The sequence below is a fragment of the Gracilinanus agilis genome, chromosome 4 (genome assembly GCF_016433145.1).
Source record: "Gracilinanus agilis isolate LMUSP501 chromosome 4, AgileGrace, whole genome shotgun sequence".
Taxonomy (NCBI): Eukaryota; Metazoa; Chordata; class Mammalia; order Didelphimorphia; family Didelphidae; genus Gracilinanus; species Gracilinanus agilis.
In genome coordinates this window covers 224,480,397-224,493,962 of record NC_058133.1, presented here as the reverse complement: position 1 = coordinate 224,493,962, position 13,566 = coordinate 224,480,397, and the positions used below count along the sequence as shown (strand labels likewise).

At 39.1% G+C, this 13,566-nt stretch overlaps 1 non-coding gene across 1 annotated transcript; it reads right to left on the bottom strand.

Annotated features, from left to right (window-relative positions):
- Nucleotides 1-13,493: 13,493 nt before the first annotated feature.
- On the bottom strand, nt 13,494-13,566 carry TRNAR-CCG. The gene has a single exon. It is a non-coding gene; the product is annotated as a tRNA-Arg (tRNA).

The following is a 13,566-nucleotide window of genomic DNA, read 5'->3' as shown; positions in this document are numbered from 1 at the left end:
ATATTATTCCTCTGCCTCACAATTCCAAACCCAGATCTTTATCCTCATTGAGACCTCCAATTCCTACAACCCTCAGCTCATTCCCATGTTATCTCCTCTTAACTGGTTAGACTTTTCTCCCTTTCCCATTTGGATCCCTTGGCAAAACAGTCCAAATTCTACCTTTTCTTTCAAGTCTCTTACCTCCATTCTATCCCATCTTGACCTTCCAAGCCTTAGTTTTGGATTACTCCCATCATCATCTCCCACTAACATGCTACTGAGATAAAGCAGGAGCAAATCATGAAATTGGGCTGACCAGACCCACTACAAATTTATGTCACATCAACCATCTCTGGTTATAGCAAACACTTTTTTTTCAACAACCCAAAAGGTGACTGCAGCCATGAATTTGAAACATGCTTGCTTCTTGGAAGGAAAATTATGGCCAATATGGACAGGATACTAAAAAGCAAAGACTTTACCTTGCTGACAAAGGTCCAAATAGTCAAAGCTATTGTTTTCATTGGCTTCAGGAGTTGGAGTATAAGAAAAGGTGAGCACCACATAATCAACATTTTTGAACTGTGGTGCTGGAGAAGACTTCTGAGAGTCCCTTGAACAGCAAGAAGATCAGTCAGTTTTTATAGAAATTAATTTAACTATTCACTTGAAGATACCACAAAGGAGAATGAATGGTAAATAAGTAGAAGAACCAAGAAAGAAGAGTGTAATGAAAACCTAGAGAGGAGGGGATCAAGGAGAAGGTGAATGATAATGTCAAAAGTTTCAGAGAATTAAAAAAAGATGATGACTGAAAAGGACCATTGGATTTAATAATTAAGATATCCTTGGTATCTGAAGCTGAAGCTTCATTACTTTGGCCACATAATGAGAAGACAGGACTCATTGGAAAAGACTCTGATACTGGACAAGATTGAAGACAAAAGGAGAAGGGGATGGCAGCAGATTAGATGGATAGTGTCGTAGAAACAGTAAACATGAACTGGGACAGACTTTGTGAGAGAGTGGAGGATAGAAAGTCCTGGAATACTAGGTCCAAGCACCAGTGTAAAAGTGAAATTTGGGAAATGTATCAAACTACATTTCCCGTGGTCCAACGGGTTTCCGTTTCCGGGTTTTTGGGCTTGGGAAGGCTTACGTCTTGACGCAGGGAAGGGTTTAAATCTCCTGGGTTAGGAGGGAGTGGCCTCTTTTGCGAGTAGGCGCTTCCAGGAAACAGGAGAGAGTAATGGAGGTGGCGGCAGTTTTGAATGCTTACAAGCGCGTGGTCTAATGATTTTATCTATCAGCATGGCTTTAATTAAAATACTAATTTATATATTTATACAAGCCTTTATCATTTTTCATATTTATCACCAGACATGACTGAATGATTGAATAACAGTCTCAGACTGGTCCATTACAGCAACAAGCTGTATTCATCCACTTTATACATGCCTAAATGATTCATTATCATACTCACCAGAGTAAATTTTCCAAATCTTTTCATCCCTCCTCAAGCCTCCTATCTCTCTCTCTCTCTCTCCCTTTCTCCTTCACAACTGATAATCTTGCCTCATATTTCACTGAAAAAGTTGAGGTGATTCACTGAGATCTCCATCTTCTAATCATTTTATCTCACATTACTCAGAAGACTTCTACCACTGTCTCTTCCTTCACATCTATCTCATGTGAAGGTTTTGTGTAAATGGAATTAACTCGAGCCCATTCATAGTCAAAAATCTACATCCTAGGCATAGAAATTACATCACCCTCATCTTGCTTAGTGAGAAGGGGAGACCAGTTACCCAGACGTGACAACAAGTAACAAATCAAGAATAAGGGACTGCCCTGGGCAGTCCAAATCAATGTAGAGACTGCCATTTGTCCAATGAATTAGAGGTGGACAAGACACTATCTCTTTAAGTAAGTTAGTTACTTCCTGTTGAGGCAGTTCCTGGTCTGAACCTGGTGCTAAAGGATCTCCTGAGACCACAGGCAGCTTACACTCTGTATTGTCACGTGGGTAAGTTAGGCTGACTTCCTTGGCCTAGCTGGGCCGCTTCCAAACTCTGCCTATCTGGCTGTTGGGCCTTGTGGCTTACAGCTTCATTTATTTAGCCTCTCCCTTTCTCTTTATTCTTACACTTTACCTTCCAGATTGTAAATAAACTTGCCTCAACCCGATGCTGATTTAGGTCTGATTTAATTACAGAATCAACCTGAATTGTTGATTCCTGGCGGCCACACTTTAAATATATATCTATAAATTTTCCCTCTTACATTTTTGGCTGACCACTTAGGTCTCGAACTTCCTCAAACTTCCTGAATTTTCTTGAATTCTTCTTTACTTTATAACTATCCCTTAAGTCAGCCTTCTCACAACACCCTTTGGAGCTTTGGTCGTTATAAAGCTACTAGACTGGTGAGATAAAAAAACCGGGGCCCTGGAAATTCAGCTAGGAGGCTGTTTCTTTGTCTTAGGGAACGAAATAAGCCTATTAGCTGGCCTTGGCCACACCTGCGAAGGACTGCTCCGTTCTCCTAGCCAGGCCAGGAGCACACCTGAATAAGGTTTAAAAGCAGCCTAATAGAAGCAGGAGGAACTAGACTTAACATATTAGTAGATTTTTAGGGAGAGTAATTTTTTTTAGGCTACAAATAGGCTTTAACTCGGTTCTATTTTATTTCAAAACTGTATTTCTAGTTTTAAACTCTTTAGAAAAAGCAAAAGCCTGGTGGGGCCAGCTAGAATTTAAAACGCTGTTTTTTCCCCCAGAGTAGAAGGCACATAATTTTAAAGAAAAGAGATTTTTCAGACTTTACAACTGAAAAGAGCCTCCAAGAACCAAACTTAGCCTTTGAAAGACACTCCCAACTGCCTCAGGCAAAAAGCCCTGTCTGCCCTCAAAGAGCTTAATCTCTAGTACTCAGCCTCAGGCTATAGTTTTTGTCCCCTGCTAGGCAGGAACAAAAGGAAGTCTTAACCCAAAACAATACAACTATAGCCCAACCCTTAGTAAAAGGAAGACCTTACCCACCAGTGACATCTACTGACTAGAGTAAGAATGTGATGGTTTCAAACCATTACTGATACAGTAAATACCAGACTTCAGACTTTAAAACACCAGATCCAGTATATAATAATGACTATTGTTTTTTTTTTTTTTGGAAGAGCAGTCCCAGATAATACTTTTCAAGGGCTGTTTCTTGCACTGTATGTAGGTGTGATAGTAAGTATGATAATACTGATTGTAGGCGGAATAGTTTATCTTTACCTCTCCAAAAAGAAACTACCAGAGAAGCTGGATGACACTAACTCAGAGAGATTGAGTAAAATAGAGAAGAAAATGGAGAATATGGAAGAGGGCCAAGAGCAACTGCTGGCTTATATAAAAAACCATGCTAAGCATTTAAAAAAGAGGAAACAGTTAAAAAAGAAATTCCAACAAAAGAGGGAATTATTCCTCCATAGTTCCTCATTCGAAAACTCCTCCTATGAAAGCCCTCCTGACACACCCTCTCCTCAACCCGTCCCCTCCCCACAACCCGTACCACCCCATCCCCAACCCCTACTGCCTCCTCCTCAACCCGTCCAACCCACCCCTCAGCCCCTCCTACAGACAGTTCCAGCTACTGCTAATGCTGCAGAACCTACCCTCTCTGCCACTCAAGATAATGCAGCTCTATTTCCTTTACGAGAAGTACCTACTTTTAATACTGAAGGAGACTTGGTGTCTGTAAAACACTTTACTCCCTTCAGCTCTGATGATTTAGCTAGATTTAAAAAGAATATGCCTGCTTTTGAGAAAGAACCATTTTTAGTTTAAAAAAAATTAGACAATATATTCCAAACTTATGACCCTACTTGGCAGGACGTTGAAAATGTTTTAGATGAACTTCTGACACATGGTGAGAAAGAGAGGATCATTACTTGGGCCAATTGTAATAAAAGTAAAGACACACCTAACTGGCCTCTCAAAAATCCAAAATGGAATTACAACTCCCCAGCAGATGTTAAAAAATTGCCTGATGGCAGGGTAGCATTATTAATAGCTGTAAAAGCTTGTACTGACACACAAGACACATGGGAAAAATTCAAGAAAACTAAACAGCGTGCTGATGAAACTCCCTCCCATTTTATGGACAGACTGATTGAGGTTGCAGAAATATATTTGAGTCTTGATTTAACCATGGAACGGGAATTAAAACATGTACGTAGACAATTTGTAGAAAATTCCTGCAAAGTAGTCAGAGACTATTTTAAGACTAGTTGCCCAAACTGGGATAGAATGAACCTTGAAGAATTAAGGAAGGTAGCATCTTATGTTTTTAGAGGCCAAGAAGAAGAACAGGAGGATGATACTGACTCGATAGGTATTTTAAAAGCAGAAAACAAAATGCTAAAAGCAAAACTAAAAAATAAAGGAGAGAATATAGCCAATCTCCAAGAATCTAACAATCAGCACGCTATCTGTTCCTTTTGTGCAAGAAAGGGCCATATAATGATGACTTGTAGGAATTTCTTAAGGTTTTTCAAAAAATAATACCCAGCCAACAGATAACTATAGAAATAACAACAGAAACAAGAATAGCAATAATAATGATGATTCCAGGAATAGCAATTTTAGGCATGATAGAAATGCTAAAAATAAACCCCAAGATGATGATAACTCATACTAAATGACCCCACAACAGTATATCTTAAGTGGAGCTCACCCCTGAACTAATCAGGGTGCTAATGCCCCTCAGCGTGGGGCCCATGGAGCCCAAGCATCTTTATGAAGGTGCATGGGGGGAGGGACGGCTTTGGAATCAGAAAGGGAAACCTTTGACTTTCCTGACCATGATGTTCTAATGCCTAGTATCCCCATACATTCCACCCCCCCAAATAGTAAAGAACCTCATGTAACCCTAAAAGTGGGAACTTCATATTATGATTGTTTGCTGGACATTGGGGCTTCAAGATCAGTACTGGTGAGCAAGCCAGATGTAAACTGTAATTCTATTGGCTCTCTAAATGTAGTAGGGGTATCAGGAACACCTCAAAAAGTCCCAAAACTTTCTCCTCGTATGGTAAGCCTTGGACCTTTATCAATCAAACACTCCTTTCTTTTAATGCCTGGATCCCCCACAAATTTACTGGGAAGGGATCTATTATGTAAACTTAAAGCCACAATAATTTGCAATCCAGATGGTTCTATGTCACTGGAATTGCCAGAGGACTCTTTAAACTTACTCCCTGTACTTCTTTCAGAAGAGCAGGAAGTAAAGGAGCCTCCCACTTTTAAAATCCCAGATGATATCCCAGAGTCTCTAAGGGCCACATCTTCTACTGATGTAGGCCTACTTAAATCAGCTGTTCCTGTTCAGTTTAGAACAAGAGGAGGGCCAGCTCCCTCCATTCCTCAGTACCCCTTATCAAAAGAAGCCATTGAGGGAATAACCCCAGTGATAAATTCACTAATTGAGCAAGGAATAATAATCCCGTGCAAGTCAGAATATAATACACCTATTTTACCTGTCAAGAAGCCAAAATTAGGCCCAGATGGAAAACCCCAATATAGATTTGTTCAAGATTTAAGGGCTATAAACAATCATGTTATAAAGAGACACCAAGTGGTTTCAAACCCAAACACAATTATTTCTTCTATTCCCAGCACAGCCACTTACTTTACGGTCATGGACCTGTGCTCAGCTTTTTTCTCAATTCTTATTCATGAGGATTCCAGACATATATTTGCCTTTACCTGGAATAATTCTCAGGGGGTGTGGTAGCACCTCCCACAGGGATATTGTGAAAGCTCATCTATTTTTGCACAGATTTTGAGCCAAGATACAGAAAATATAATATTTAAAAATAGTAAATTAATTAAATATGTAGACGACTTACTCCTGGCTTCACCTGACGCTGAAACATGCCAGGAAGATAGTAAACATCTTCTTTTAGAATTACATAAAAGAGGACATAAGATAGCAAAAGGAAAAGTTCAGTGGTGTCTCCCCAGAGTAGAATATTTGGGGTTCATCTTGACAGCTGGTGCACGATATATATCCCCTAAGCGCATTGAAAATATTCAAAAATTGAGCAATCCTACCACTAAAAAAACACTTAAGAGCAATCCTAGGAGCAACAGGGTTCTGCAGACAATGGATTCCTTGCTATGGGGAAATTACTAAACCCCTTAGAGCATTAACAAAAGATTCAATTCCTGAACTACTCAAATTAGAGCCAGAGCACAAGTTAGCTCTATTGAATTTAAAACAAGCTATTCTGTCTGCTCCTGCTCTAGGCATCCCAGATTATAACAAGCCATTTACTTTATATGTACATGAGCGCAGAGGAGTAGCTTCAGGTGTTTTAACCCAAACTTTGGGACCATACCAGCGTCCAATTGCTTATTATTCAGCTCAGCTAGACCCTATAGCTGCAGGTGCACCACCATGTCTTAGAGGTGTAGCTGCCACAGCTCTGTTAGTGACAAAAACTGTTGATCTAGTATTGGGATGCCCATTAACAATTATGTGCCCACATGAAGTGGAAGCACTACTGCTAAGACATAGAACACAGGCATTTTCTGATCAAAGAATTACAAGGTATGAAATAACCTTGCTAAATAATGAAAATATTACTTTAAAACTTTGTACAACTCTTAATCCAGCCACCTTGCTTCCTGATTTACCAGTTTCAGAAGAACCTTTACATAATTGTGAAACACTAGTGTCCATGGCTGAAAAGCCTCAAGACAATCTCCTGGACACTCCTTTAGAAAATCCTGATCTAGTTTTATTTACTGATGGTTCTTCATTTATGAGGGATGGCATACGCTACACTGGAGCTGCTATAGTCACAGAATTTAACATTGTATGGTCAGCTTCACTGCCCTCAAATCTAAGTGCTCAAGCCGCAGAACTCATAGCTCTAAAACATGTATGTATAATTGCCAAAGATAAAAAGGCTACAATTTATACGGATTCTCGATATGCATTTGGAATATGTCATGCAGTAGGTATGTTATGGCTCCAGAGAGGATTTTTAACCTCAGCTGGGAAATCTATAGCTAATGCAAAAATTATTAATGAAGTTCTTTCTGCTCTCCAACTACCCAAAGCCCTAGCTGTAGTTCACTGCTCTGCTCATACAGGTGGCACTGACCCTGTCTCTAAGGGAAATAATCGGGCAGATACTGCTGCAAAGCTAGCAGCAATAGAAGGGCCTGAATTAATTTTAACATTAACAACCACTGATGACTCAAATTTGTCACTTTCCTTTGATGAGAAGGAAGTAACAAAATGGAAGCAGAAATTTAAAGCTAAACAGATAAATAGAGTATGGGTGTCCTCTGAAGGAAAACCCCTGCTCCCTAGACACTTTTATCACCAAATTTGCCAATCTATTCATAAAAATGGTCATTTTGGTACCCAGGGCATCGTGGACTCTGTTAAGAGAGTATGGATAGCTCCTGGCATAACCACTATAGCCTCTAAAGTGTGTAAAGCTTGCCCTACCTGCCAAGCATATAACCAACACGCCTTTCATGGCAAGGCTTTTGGTGGGCATCCATTGGCTTACACACCTTTTGAGCACCTACAAATTGATTTCATAACAATGCCAAAGGCTGGACAATATAAATTCTGTCTGGTCATAGTGGATCAACTGACCAGGTGGCCGGAAGCATTTCCTACTGCCCGAGCCACATCGGCCTTTGTTGCCAAGGTGCTTTTAAAAGAAATCATTCCTTGTTTTGGTCTGCCTGCACGTATTGACTCAGACAGAGGGAGTCACTTTACTGATTCAGTTTTATCTGAAATATATTCATGCCTGGGGATAACTCCCAAATTCCATGTGCCATATCATCCCCAGAGCTCAGGCCAAGTTGACCGGATGAACAGAGAACTTAAAACCATGATTGGCAAATTATGTACTGAGACACACCTAAAATGGCCTGAAATTCTCCCTCTAGCTCTATTTCATCTTAGAAGCAGACCTAGGGGAGATCTACACATCTCACCATATGAGATGCTTTTTGGACATCCTCCTATACAGGCTAAACCTTTTTCTCCTGCATATACATCACTATTAGGAGGAGATACTTCTATTGCTTCCTATATACAGGAATTGCAACACAGACTGCGTGAACTCCATGAATCTAGAACTGCAGTACAAGCAGGACCAATAGACTTTTCACTTCACGACCTGAATCCAGGAGACAAAGTGTATATAAAGAACTTCTAGCACACTGGGGCAACCCAACCTTCATGGGATGGCCCCTTTGAAATTTTATTAACCACTCCAACAGCTATAAAGATTGGGGAAAAGGACTCTTGGATTCATTGCTCACATGTAAAGAGGGCATCTTCTATTGAACCTGATTGACTGTTTCCTGTTACCTGCATTGGAGATAACAGTTCATAAACTTATGGATGCTAATTTTGGAATCATTGGTTTGTCTTGATTCTTTCCCTGATTTTATTTTAATTTTCTTATTGATTTTCCTAATATCTTTTAATAGAATAATTGATATTTTTGTCTTTTTTCTCATTTCTTGAACTTAAGTACATATAATCACTTAATTTTTTCATTATTTTTTGCAATGCTATAATTTTAATATATATATATATATTTGCTGTAATATTACTGCTTACTCACAAGGTTTAGACTCCAAGAACTTGCCATGTATTGTTAAATGTTATGGGACTGTGATTAATGCTTCTGTCTAATTCCAGGAAAAGGGAACACATGAGCCATTAATAGTGCTAAGAAAGCACAAGGTCTTGGAGACTGACCGACCAATCCAATAGGATTGATGAGAACATCTGCACAGTGCCAAGAAGCAGAAGGTCAAAGGGACATACATATACAGGTGGGATTGAGGTACTCCCACGCCAACACTAAGGACTTGAACTCAGTGTAAGAATCTAAGCTGTGACGCTTAACATATGTTAAGACGTAGGACTCTCTGAACTACACTGCCAGTCAGGTACTGCAGGTTGGTTATCATCTGGCTCACCCATATATTCCTGAGAGTGAAGGGAATGACAGACACTTCCCTTACATATAAATCTGGTCCTTTTTTCTCTCTTATAGAATGGCAACTTCCTGTAGTCTTAGCTGCAAATGGGTAAGTGCAGTATTATTGCATTGTGTCCTACAGACTAGTAGGATGGAAATTATAATTGATTAGACCCTAATACAAGGGCCTGTTATAATTTTATTTTGTTTCTTCAAAAACTTTATATACATAGCTTTTGATATTTTGATTTTGATTTTAAAGCCTTTCCTTTTCAAAAGTTTCAATTTTCTTCTATTTGATTTTTTATATTTTTTTCCTTCTTTTTCTTTTAAATTTACTCATACAACCCCATGACTCAGCTATATATCTTGAGCTGATCTGGGTATTTCTTTCTAAATACCCACGTCAGGGGGGATTGTATTTTTATAAAATCCAAGATTTAATTTTTAATTTGTTTGAGAAAAATTCTCAGGGAAAGAAACTTGCTGATTCCCTAATCCAGAGAATGAACTGTTTGCAGAGAGATGCCTGAAGAACCTACATTTAATCAAGAGATCCAGAATGAACTTTGGGTTGCATTTGATTGAACTGATGGGGTTTGTTGCATTGAGGGATCCAAAATGAACTTTGGGTACTAATGAATGGACTGATGGGTTTTGAACAGCTACTTTAATTGTACATGTTATGCCAATAGGGAACTGCCCCCAATTGGTTTCTTGTCAATGCGTTTAGCAAAACATTGGTTTTGCTTTCTCTCTTTTCCATTTCCCTCTTATCTCTAACTATTGTAGTTAGAAGACCTTTGTGGGTATAAGATGTTTGTGTAAAATGATCACTTGGGGTGACTAGGCACCCAAAATGATCATCAGGGGGGATTGTGTAAATGGAATTAACTTGAGCCCATTCATAGTCAAAAATCTACATCCTAGGCATAGAAATTACATCACCCTCACCTTGCTTAGTGAGGAGGGGAGACCAGTTACCCAGACGTGACAACAAGTAACAAATCAAGAATAAGGGACTGCCCCCTTTGGGCAGTCCAAATCAATGTAGAGACTGCTATTTGTCCATTTGAATTAGAGGTGGACCCACAGGAAGTGACGAAGGACACTATCTCTTTAAGTATGTTACTCACTTCCTGTGGAGGCAGTTCCAGCTTCGAACTCGATGCTGAAGGATCTCCTGAGACCACAGACAGCTTACACTCTGTATTGTCACATGGCTAAGTTAGGCTGATTTCCTTGGCCTACCTAGGCCGCTTCCAAACTCTGCCTTATTTGGCTGTTGGGCCTTGTGGCTTACAGCTTCATTTATTTAGCCTTTTAACCTTCTCTCTCCATCCAGGCCTTTGGCCTGGACTAGCCTCTCCCTTTCTCTTTATTCCTACACTTTACCTTCCAGATTGTAAATAAACTTGCCTCAACCGGATGCTGTTTTGGGTCTGATTTAATTACAGAATCAACCTGAATTGTTGATTCCTGGCGGCCACACTTTAAATATATATCTATAAATTTTCCCTCTTTACAGTTTGGCCCTTACAAATATAACCCTTTTATATGCATATGATCTCATTCAATCTCATTTTCTCCAGTAGATTGCCCCCTCTATTATCCCTACTCTCCTACTAATCTTCAATTTTTCCCTGTCTACTGATTGCTTTCCTGTTACCTATAAACACACCAAGTCTTCTTTGTCTTCAAAAAATCAAATGATCCATCCATCTCAGCTAGCTGTCATTCTATATCTCTCCTATCTTCTATGGCTAAACTCCTTAAGAAGACTGTCTAAAATTGGTTCCTTCATTTCCTTTCCTCTCATCTTCTTAAATTTCTGCACTCTGGCATCTGACCTCATTATTCAACTGAACTGTTTTCTTCAAAGTTGCCAAGAATATCTTAATTGTTAAATCCAATGGTCCTTTCTCAGTCCTCATCTTTTTTTAATTCTCTGAAACTTTTGACATTATCATTCACCTTCTCCTTGATCCCCTCCTCTCTAGGTTTTCATTACACTCTTCTTTCTTGGTTCTTCTACTTGTTTTACCACTCATTCTCCTTTGAGGTATCTTCAACCAAATCTCACCTACTAACCAGGAGTGTTCCTCACAATTCTGTCTAAGACCCTTTTCTTTTCTCCCTCTATGCTATTTCACTTGGTGATCTTATCATGTACCAAAGATTCAATCATATTTTAGCAGCGGATTCTCAGATTTAGTTATCCAGCCCTAATCACTAGTCTCAAATCTCCACTTGCCTCTTGGACACTCCTACCTGGATGTCTTATTGGCATCAGTATATCATCAACTCAACATGTCCAAAACTAAACTCATTATCTTTTCCACTAAACCTCTAATCCCCAAGATGTAGAATAACTGTATATTTCTCTCTGCCTTTTTCCCACCTAGCAAGCCTGTCCTTGTAACTATGATTTTAAAAAGAAAGAAAAAAAGAGAGTCATAAAACCAACCAACACATTCAGAGTCTGAAATTAGGGGCAATATTCATACTCATAGTCTTCTACCTCTGCAATGAAAGACCAGTGCATTTTCTTAACTCTTCTTAGTCATTATAATACCATATCATTCAGTTTTGTTCTGTTTACATTATTGTAATCATCAGAGATATTGTTTTCCTAATTCTGCTTATTTCACCAAATCAGTTCACATAAGCCTTCCCATATTTCATTTCATTAATTTCATTAATTTTGCTCATTTTTTACATTGCAGTAAAAAATCCTATTGTGTTCATATTTTAGGGGTGAGGTGACCTACTATCTGGAAAATCCAAAAATTTGTGGTCCTTTTGTACTAAAGAAGTCTGAATTTTTTTTTCTTTTATCAGGGTTTGTACCTTATAAAATTTGGGTTAATCACTTGTTCATAGGCTATATAATTTCTAACTGAACATCACCATCCTTCCAGTCACCCAGGCTGGAAACTTTTTTCACTCAATTCTCTCTCCTTTCTGTTTCCAAGCTGTTGCCAAATATTGTGGATTCCATTGTGTATCATCTCTTCTTCAGGTTTTCTTCTCTTGCCATTACCCTAGTGAAGATCCTTGTCACCCCACATCTGCTTTATTGTAATAGCATTTTGGTTGCCCTCTCTGTTTCTGGATTCTCCCTACTTCAGTCCATTCTCTACTCTGCTATCCAATCTATCTTTCTAAAGCACAGGTCTGATGTCACTCCCCTATTCAATATATTCCAGTGATTTCCTGTCACCTCTGGGATTAAATCTTCTGTTTTGTATTTGAAGCCTTTCACAACCTAGCTCCTTTCTACCTTTCCAATCTTTTTACACATTACCCCTTAAACATAGTCCAGTGGCACTAGTCTCCTTGCTGGTCCTCATACAAAAATCTCTATTTTTACTGACTCCCCCAACCCCCTCAAGTTTGGTATCCTTTTTCTTCTCATCTGTATCTCCTGGCCTCCCTGCCTTCTTTCAAGTCCCAGTTAAAATCCTACCCCTTCCCTGATCCCTCTAAATGCCAGTGCTTTCCTTCTATTGATTATTTCCTATTTATCCTGTATATATCTTATTTGTCTACAGTTGTTTACATGTTGTCTCCTCCCCCCCCCCCCCCCATTGTTAGGTTCTGAAGTCCTTGAAAGCTCTCTCTCTCTTTTTTTTTGCTCTGGGAGCTGTGGGGTGGGGGGGAGGGTTGGTGGGATCTCAAGTGTTTATGCAATGCTGGCACATTGTAGTCATTTAATAAATCTTAATTTGACTGACTGGCTGATTGTATCCCCAGGGCTTACTTTGCACAGTACCAGGCACACAGTAGGCACATAATAAATGCTTGTTAACTGCAGCCTATATTGCTCTTGTCTGTAGCAATTTATGAATCAACCCCAAGCACTAGAAGTGCTATAAATTCTTGTGTTTGGCTCATCTGACCGACCAAATCAGCACGATTTCAAAGCTGTTTACACTTTGCTGTTGATAACACTTAGAGGGCAGAAATCATTTTTATCCATCAAAGAGAAATCTTTACTAGCTGCATTTCTGTTTTTCTCAGTGGGACAATTCTCCTAAAAACAGTATAATATTGAAAGACAACTATTTCTGGATTCTGAACACCTTATTTTGACCTGGGGTATATCTCCTGGAATTATCAGTTACCAGAAAGTTGGGAAGGTATGTCTAATTAAACCGCTAAGATTGAAAAGTCACGGAAGAAGATTAAGGAACCTTAAAATAAGATCCCACCTTTAAAAAAAAAAAAGTGTTTTATGCAAAAATCAGTTTTCTGAATTTTGGCCCCAAATACTTCTTTTTCTAAGAGTTAGAACTTAGATTTTGCTCTTTATACTGCTAATTGTATGAAAAAATACAAAAGCAAATTGCACAAGCAAATGCTGTATAATTTTTGACTTTCGATATCTCTGATTCTTTACTAAGATGGTAAGTCATATCTTATGAATTCCTAAACGAAATAACGTTTTGATAAGCTAAATGACATTTTAAGAACTCTGGCCATAAAAGAAACGCCGCGACCCAGATGGGACTCGAACCCACAATCCCCAGCTCCGGAGGCTGATGCCTTATCCATTAGGCCACTGGGTC